Source organism: Pinus tabuliformis, chromosome 8 (genome assembly GCF_031772625.1).
Source record: "Pinus tabuliformis cultivar Carrire ecotype Pingquan chromosome 8, CPIR1, whole genome shotgun sequence".
NCBI classification, from domain to species: Eukaryota; Viridiplantae; Streptophyta; class Pinopsida; order Pinales; family Pinaceae; genus Pinus; species Pinus tabuliformis.
In genome coordinates, this window is record NC_142294.1 from 884,764,725 (window position 1) to 884,774,186 (window position 9,462).

Below are 9,462 nucleotides of genomic sequence, written 5' to 3' on the forward strand. Positions count from 1 at the left end.
TGTGACAAAGAAATCCATGACATCGAAGGAAGGAGTTCTTTAAAGCAATTGGTTTTCCCATTATCTCCACCTAAGGAGTTGTTGTAGGTACCTAATTAAGAGGGAGCATGGAAACAAGTTTCTTACTTGGAAGAAACTTGGAAATTCCTAAGCCAAGAGGGAGCTTAGGTACATTCTTTGAGTAGGAATGAGTACATTCCTTTATTGGAATCTGTCCTCCCTAATTGAGAGGGAGAGATAGACACATCATTCTAGTCTTCACCTGGGAAGACAAATGAGAGGATTGGGTAATCATTTGGCAGCTGAAACTCTTTAAGGATGAGATAGGGCATCCAAGATAAGAGTAGTCATAGAGGACTGATATTCTTTGAGGACTGGGAATCCAAGATAAGAATACTCTTAATGGAAAACACCCTGAGAACCCGGTTGGGGTATGTTCCAAGAGAGACAATGATGAGTGTGTCTATAAATCATTGGTCTCACCAGCATTGAGCTCAGATCTTGTGGAGAGATAGAGTTGTTAGTCAAGGCCTTGCTATGTGACAATGCTGGTTGATATGATGCTAAACAAATGGGTTACCAATCTGATTCTTCTTATGATAAATTCTTCAAATTGAGAATTGCCAAGTAATATTATGAATACCTCCCTAGTTAAGAGGGAGTTTTATAAAATGTAACTAGGTTTGGTCTTCATAATGAAATTTTAATTGTGATTTTGTAAATGAAGTAAAGAAGAAAATAAAATTATTTTTGTAATGCCTTGCTTCATGGGTTTCATGAGCAAGAAGTTTATTTTTAGATGGCTCCCATTGAGAGCCTTAGGATTTTTCAAAAGGTCAATATCATGTATAAAGATATTGTTACACAGTAATTTGTCACTGCTTTCACCCCAGTCTTTCTGTTGTGTCATGTGTCCCAATGAAACATGCTCATACTGAACAAATGCTCTCTGATGTTGCCAAGTGACCCACTTTTCCTAAGTTTTCTGCCTCATCGCGACTCTGGGCTTAATATACGCAATGAACAGCAGTTGTAAATAGTCCGGCCGCGCTTCCAGCGCAGAAGTACATCTGTTTCCCGCGACGGTGCGATTTCATGCTCCGGCGCGAGGCTACTTGCTATCTTTAGTGACGGTCTGACTGGCTACATTGTCTTCTAGCGATGTCAACACTAAAGATTAGTTATAAGCTCGCGATGATCCAGATTGGGCGAATTCGTTCCAACAGTCGGCCTTCTGGATGTCTCCAGACCTAGTTGTTGGCATAGTTTGTGTTGCCCTTCGTCCTCTGGCATGGCAATTCCGTCATTTGTGCTATCTTCCTTGGAGATAATCTCACTCTTCCACCTTTCATGGAGACTCCTTCTCCTATTTAAACACTCACCATTGCTATGATCAACTAGTTGGTAAATTCTTGGATTGAGCAGTGTTGTTAGTACTTTTGGGTTTGATAGATAGCTGGTGTGGGTGTGACAAGTGTGGGATTGTTGATAGTTTGTGGAAGGTTTTGAATTTCCCTTAACTTTGTGCAAAACTTATGAGTGAGAGAGAAATTTGTATGATTGGGAGATCCATCTTCAAAGAGTGAATGCTTGAGAAATACACTGGTTGGACCCTCTGAAAAGGCTTGCGACGTCAAGACTTTGGTTGTAAGCTTGCTCTTATTTCATTATTAATATAATAAATGATGTTTTCCTATGTCTTGTATGTGATTTACTTGATAGCTCATGACTTCTTGACTTTGTGAGTAAATAGATCATTGTTGTTTTCCGGTTACGTGCTTTGTTGTATTTCCTTTGCATTGTTTCAGGTTGATCACTCATTGAGGAGAAGGAAGCGGAAGCCGGAGCAGCGCAATGGAACTCCATCGACCACCAGTTGAGGTAGGCCTCCAACTATGATTGTTTAAGGAAATCTATTTTTGATCTGTCCATGCTGTGACTAGACCCACTCTAGTTCTAGAGGGGTTGCCTCTGTCCGCAGAGGGAACACTTTCCTGCATCACAAGTTGGCGACTCCGCTGGGGAGTTTGGCCTATGTTTTTCTCTTGTTTTCTCTTGTTTTGATTTTGATTTGGTCTCTCTTGAAGTTTTGGGATTAACTATCAGTCTTTTGAGTTTCCTGGGTTGATCTGGGAAATACCTCTATTTGATTGAAGGATTGACTAGTTTTGGTTTGGGAGTTTTTGTTCGCCTGTCATTGTTTTGAACATCATCGCGGATAATAGTTTAACAGTCACGCTGATGTCGCGCTCACTCTTTTGTAAAATCCTGTGCGTCGCTGAAAAACGTCACACAGTCACGACGACTGTGAAAATCGGTATGTCACATTAAAGTCGTGTACTTCCGCGACGACATCGCTCTGTTGCTGCAGTTAGTTGCTGATCAGCACTAGTTGCTTGTGTTGTACTCGCGACGATTCCTGTAGAATTGATTTTTTCAATTCTACCTCCTGAATTCACCCATCCTATTGATCCCTGGCTTTTTCCTCTTGCTCAGTAGCTTGTTTTTGACTGTTTATGGTTAAGGCACTCTTTTGTTGGCTTTGTTGAATGAATCTTGCTTTTGGCCTGTGTGACCTAGTTCATTCTTTCAAGTTTTTGAAATCAATTGGCTTGGTTGCTGGTTTGCCCAAGGTTCGTTCGCAACTTTCTTGTTGGTTTGATTAAGCCCTCCCCATTGCTTGTTTCGCGTTGATTTTTAGTGACAATTATTGAACCAATCTTTGGTATTGATTCGATTTCTTTTCACTACCGAACATAGATCACGATTGTTTGGATCAACTGAGTTTTTTCCACACTTGCTTGTTTTCTTATTTGTTTCTTCTAGATTTAAAGACATCAAAATCAAAATATTACATTTATTTGGTATACGAAAGTGAAAGTGAATTTGCATTTCAAGTTTGCATATTGGGAAGCGAATGATAAAATCTCTCATTAGTAGTACCTGTGCACTTTATGAATTGATGTCTATATGCATTGAGTGACTGTTTTTGTTTATCTTGGTTTTCTTGGTTTGGGAATGATCTCTCTACCCTCCCGTAGGTAGGTGTTCATTGAAGTAAAAGGATATTTCGCTCATTCTCGTTGCATCCTAGGATTTGTTGTATACATACGATAAGGCCTGAAAACTAAAACATAATTCAAGATCAACTCTAAAACGAACTGAATAAACCTAACAACGCATTGGAACATAACGCACACTATTTAGAGGTCTGGGCTAGAGACGTGCTCCGGCGTCGTTAAACCTAGTCACTATTGTTTGCACTCAAGGTTGGGTGATTCCTCCTTCTATGACTCAATAGCGGTCTAGTACGGAATTGTGCTCCCATGTACCGTCAAGTGTTGAGATTGCAACAAGATGATGGAGCTTAGTGAAAAGAGTCGCCTTCACTAAGTGGGCCCGCAGGCTATTTTTGGCGCAAGTCTATTTTTAGACTATGTCTATTTTTAGACATATGGTTCATGTCTATTGATTGCAGGTTGTTGTTTATGGATGATTGATCAAGTTGGGAAAAAAATAGATGGACTTCTATTTTTGATGAAAGTGTGAGTGATCAAAGTCTATTTTTAGACTGGCTGTCAAAAATAGAAAAGTCAAATATTATTATCTCACAATAATATTTGGACTATAAACTTAATCTTATTCTCTTGGAGCACTTCAGTTTGAGCTACAGAGGTGGCACATGCAGCTATCAGAAGGAAATACGCTTTTCTTATGAGTCAGTTGAGTTGTTACATGCATGACTTCAGTTAGAACTCAATCAGTTGAGTTTGGTGGAGTTGATTGTGGAGTTGATGGAGTTGTGTTCAGTTTAGCTTTGTTAAACTGGTTGTATTTAGTCTAACTGGCAAATAGACTAGAGATGAGTTGGGTGAATTAGTTATTAATTAATTCACAAGTTATTAACTCATAATACAACTAATGAATGCATCAGTTAACTCAGTTTCATGTCAGTGCATGTTCAGTTCAACAGGGACAGGTGGTAGAGAATCAGATTGCTATCAGTTGTGACTATAGTTGTGCACCAGATCTTGCACAATCAAGGGATTGAGTATGCCAATGAGTTTGCTCACGTATTTGCCCACATTATAGCTTGTGCTCATGTCCAACAAAGTGTGAGTGACTATTTTGCAGGTGAAAAACGAGTTTGGTGAGCCATTCTCATCAGTTCTTGAGCAGGTATTGAGCAGTGGAGGCAGGCAAGCAGTGGAAGAGATTTGGAGATCAGATCTGAGCTGTATTGTGTGTAACAGAGGTGGAGATACTTGTGAGAAGTATTATGTTGTGTAATGTTACATGACTCAATCATTAATATACAGATAGTTGGGGTTTTTAGCGAGATGCTTTCCTCGGGATACATACTGTGTTAATGTGTGAATGCTCTTGATGTTTTATTGTTATTGATGCTGCTATATTGATGATCAACGTAGAGGAGCTTATATATTGTGTATGTATTCCGCAATAGTACATGATCAGGATAATCTCTGTTGAATATGTGTTAAATTATTCAAAATTTCTACATCAAGTATATGTTGGGAGACCCTGTTAACACCCAGGTTGTTCCCTATGACTCCCAAGGGAATACGGCCGGGGTAACCACTAACCAATCTTTGGATTACAGCTTCTAGCCAAGCTGTGATCAGAGAGGGCTCTCTCTTAATGATTGTTTCTGTTCTATTGGTTTTTAGGCTAGCTGTGAAATTCAACTTTGGTTTAATTGTTTGGTTGGAAAAGGTTCAGTCTAAACTTGTATGCTCTTACCAAATCTTATATAACATTGGGCAATGGAATCAGTGGTCCTTTGGTTTGGTGTGCTGTGTTGATACAGTAATGAAAACTGCAGAGCAGGATAATTGTCTGGGAAACAATGCTTTGGAATTGAGTTTGGGTGTGATATGGTCAGGATAAGAAAGGCAATTAAGAATCTTCCTGTAATCTGATATGAAAGAAAGCAATTGTTACCTGGAAGCATTGAAGAATTTCTAGATAACTTTCACAATATGGAATTAAATATAACATGAGAATTTAAGAATTCATGTCTATTTTAATCCTGAAGAAAAACATTTGCAGCAATATAAGATTGAGCACAGGGTGTGAAGAAACATGTCCTGAACTATTCTTTTTCTTTATCGCTAGATATGATGAACACGTGAAAATGAAATAATACAGGGAAATAGAACAGAGTTTAAAGAAAACATATCATTCCACCAGACAACACAGGGGTTCTGCAACAGCACTTAGATTATCAACAAGACACCAGAGTTCCAGGAAATCACTGAGCTGGAATTGTTCTTTGTATTAAACTTTTCTGAAAGTACAGAGTATACATGCCTCAGAGTAAAATTTACCAACCCCTTATGCGTTATTAATGGGGGGTATATATACAAATTTACATTAGAAAATATCTGAATGAAGAGTAAATGCTCCATACATGTCCTACCCACTGCTGGAGTGCAGCAGCTGAAAGAGCAAATGTTGTAATAACTTTTAGTCCCTTAGCTGTCAAAAATGGTCAGAGACTGTTGACTTGGTGGCAATTGGAGTCGGTTGGCGACGCGCTGTTCAAAACTTGGCTAGCCGTCATTGTCTATGTGATGAGTCACTTTTTGGCCGCTCTTCAAACGCTAACCTTTTTGCTGTCTGTCTTCTGGTGACCTGGAGCTGTCAGTGGCCGAATGACTTGAGGCTATCGTGGCAAAATTTGGAGCATGGCCTGCCACCAGTCCTCCTTAGGCATTTGATGTCTCCGAATTTTTATTAGAGTCTCATCGGCCTCTGTATACCGCCAAAAGTTAGGAGGAGTTTCAAACAAATGATTTGCCTCACTTTCAATGAAGAATAGGCCTTCAAGTTTAGTGTACAAGCTCTGTCCTGTTGGAGGCCCTGTTTCCTCAGGAGTACTGCCAGATGCAGTGATTTGATTTTCAATGTAAGTAGCCATCCTGTTGGTGAATTGATCTCTGGTAATCAATTTCCCTGTGCTGTTCAGCAGGCCAGGCAATCCCCTTGCTTGCAGCATTCCCATTTTGAGTTTATACTCCTCCACCTCAGCCTGTATTTCATAGCATTTTCTTTCTACAGTCTGTACATAACTTCTGAGAGTTAGCACCTTTTTAGTTGTGAGGATGGCCTCTGTTTTGTTGACGATGCCAATGGCTGCCAGCTCCTCTTTGTCTTGCCTGTTCAAAAAATCTATCAGTTGGTTTGCCTGCTCAGGTCTGTTTCCCAGCACTGTTTTGGCCCTCTGGATTTCTATCTGTGCTTGGCCAATTAAATCCATGTACTCATGGATTGTTTTGATGGATTTCCATTGTTTGGTGATAGCTTGGGTAATCTTACCCCACAAAATTCTTTTTATGTCGGCCATGGTACTTTCCAGATTGAGCTCCTTTTCCAGGGCCTTTATTTTATCCTTCAGGGCCTTAATTTCTCTGCCCTGCTCTGCTACTGTTACCTTTGATTTATCATATTTGGCATCTATCTCTGCCAATTTTTCTTTTGCTTTCTTTATTTCATCCGCCTGGAGCTCCATTGCCTTGACAGCCTTGGTCAATTCTTCTACGCTCGGGTGTGCATCTGGAGCTGCTGTTGTGCCTGCTGCTTCTGTTGTGGGGGCCACTGTTGCCCCTGAAGTTGTTGCTGTTTTTGAAGCTGTTGGAGGAGCCTGGAGTGTAGATTCTCCCTGTTTGTCTTGTAGCGTTCCTTCCAGCTCTTTCTCCAATTCTTTGATCCTCTGATCTTGCTGTAGAAGGAGGTCAAGTTGTTCATTAAGCTGTTTTTCTTTTTGTAGTTCTGCTGTCTGAGGGTGGTCTGTAGGTAACAGCCCCAACCTCTTCTTCATTGCATTCAGATCATCATCTTTCTTCTTTATGAGGGCCTTTACACCTGTTGGATCACTAGGATCATGCCCTAGATCAATAATAATCTCCTCCAGAGACTTTATTCTGTTGTCCTTGGCCTTAGAGGACATCCTCTCAAAATCCAACTGAGTGTTTGTGTTCTTCAAGGAATCTTTCAGCTCATGGGCCAGTGTGGCCTTCTCTACCAATGTGGCATAGACCATCTCCCCAGTCTGCTTGTGGAGTTCAATCTGGTCCATAGGATGTATGTCTTTAGCTAGGACCTCCACCCTTGTTTTGATGAAATCTGCAGTTGTCATTTGTTGTGGCCCCTTGGGTTTGAAATGGCTGAATATCATTTTTTCTTCCTTGAAGTCATAGACCGACATCAATCTTTCCTGCTGGGCTGGTGTAGCATCTATGAACTGTTTGTAAACCTCAGCCCTTAATAACTCATTTGCTGCCTTGATCTTTTTAAAAGAAGCCTTAGTGCCTTTAGGCTTCTGGCTTTGCTGAGATGAGGATGACACCTCCAAACCAAGCTGTAAAGTCTGCTCCTGCTGAAATGAGCTTGTCCCTGTATGTTGGCTTCCCTCCCTGTCCTTTCCTGTGCTGTTTAAGACATCTTCAGTAATGTCTTCCACCTCAGGGGAATCTACCCTTTGTCTTTTGGCCTCTGGCTGATGGGAAGGTCCACTAATAGGAGTGGACTCTTCTCTTTCTCTTTTAGAACCCCTCTCCTCATGGGCTGGGGTTTGCAAAATAGGTGTTGTAGGAGTCTCAGTTTGTGGAGGAGGAGTTTGATCTTTCTGCTGCTCTGTTTGTTCCTCCCTCTGCAGCTCATTTTGCTGCTTAGTTTGCTGTTCAGTTGAGGGGGCTGCCTTCTCTTTCAGTGTTTCATGTTCTGCATCCATTATGCCTTTGCCTTTATCCACTGCTGCTGCCGATGTAGAGGGTGCCTGTGGTGCTGTCCTTGTCACTGAGGTCCCTTCTCCCACTGAGTGAGGCGGCCTGAAAGGTACCTGCTGCACATAGTCGAGGTCAATAGTCTTCTCAAGCTCTTTCATGTTTTTAAGCATTCTTTCTTCTTCAGTTAAATTCTCCACTAGAGTGTCCAGCTGCCATTCTTGCAAGTTGGCATACTTTTCTAAGTGTGGGTAGTGGCAGTGCTTAATACCTAGGAGTCTGTACTTGTTTCTCCTAGCAGTGATGAAACCTTGAGGGTCATAAGGGACCCATCGAAAACTATAGGACAACTTATATTTGTCCTTGAGGATCAAGTCTGCAGATTCCCATCCTTCCTTCTTGTTCATAATGAAGGGGCCCAACTCATTTTTGAAATTAAGGTGGGCCTTTTTCTTGGAGCTGTGGAAATGGGTGAGGTCTGACTGAATTAATTGCCTGTAATACTCCAAGGCAAATAATCTCATAGGTACATACTTGGGGAGCCTGTATGGACAGAGCTCACAGCCATATACTCTGAACACGGTATGGTGTTCATATAGGTACCAGTCACCTATTTTGTACTTCTTAGATAGCTGCATAGCTTTCTTGATCTCATTAGATATTCTAGGTGGAGGGGACCTCATCAGCATGCAAGAGACTGGGTACACAAACTGGTCAACAAATTCACAGTAGGTATAGGGTGAATTTGTGACTTTATGATAAACTGAGGTCCAGAAGATGACAGATCTTCTCTCCCCTTTATTATCCAGCCTTCTGATGTAGCATGGGAAGGTTTCAGAATGATGAAACATGAACAGATGGTAGATGTAAGCTGAGTATCTGAAGACCCCCTGTCTATCCACTTTGCTTAATTGATCATGAATCTTATTGGCTATAAACTTAGCAAAGTTATACTTTCGGGCAGGGGGTTGACGCGGGCTGTAAACAGACAGCAACACTAGCATGGATTTATCCACATGCTCACTGTTTTGGTATCCCAATACATAGGCTATCATGTCTAGTAATAGCCTGCCTATATCATCGAAATGCTCCCTCAGATAGGGAGGTGGCCCTGTAGGCTGGCATTCAGGTCTCATGAAGTTCCGGGTGACCTTTTGCAGCTCCTCACTGGTCATCCTATCGCCAGTTTCCAGCAAATAAGTTGTGGAGAACGGGATCAGCAACTCTGTCTGATCAAACTGTAACATCTTGTTGATGGAGTCAGCATTTACATAGAAGAGGATCCTCCCTGATGGAGTATTGACAGCTCTGTGCTGGACATCATAGTGTTCAGCACATAGGTGAATGATTTCAGGGAAAACATTCACAGCTGGGAGACAGTAATAGGGCAGGTTTGACTCCCATATCCCATGTGTACCATGCCCATCCTTATAATCTTCCCTTAGTTGAGTGAAGGTCTTCAAGAAATCCCTGTCTCCCTCAAAGTCCTCAATGAGACAATCCTTGTCAATGAATGGCAAGGCCTCCAGCTCCTTGTTGGTTTGATTTAATGGAGCTACACTGAGGGAAGAGGATGCAGAGGCTGCCATGCTATAATCTGAATTTGTGCAGGTGGAGGTACTGGCTTGACAAGTCTACAAAGACTTAAGTAGCAGGTGAACTGAAAACACCGTCTCGTGTCCTCTTTTAGTGAATAAAGGCAAACAGGTTTGTAAGT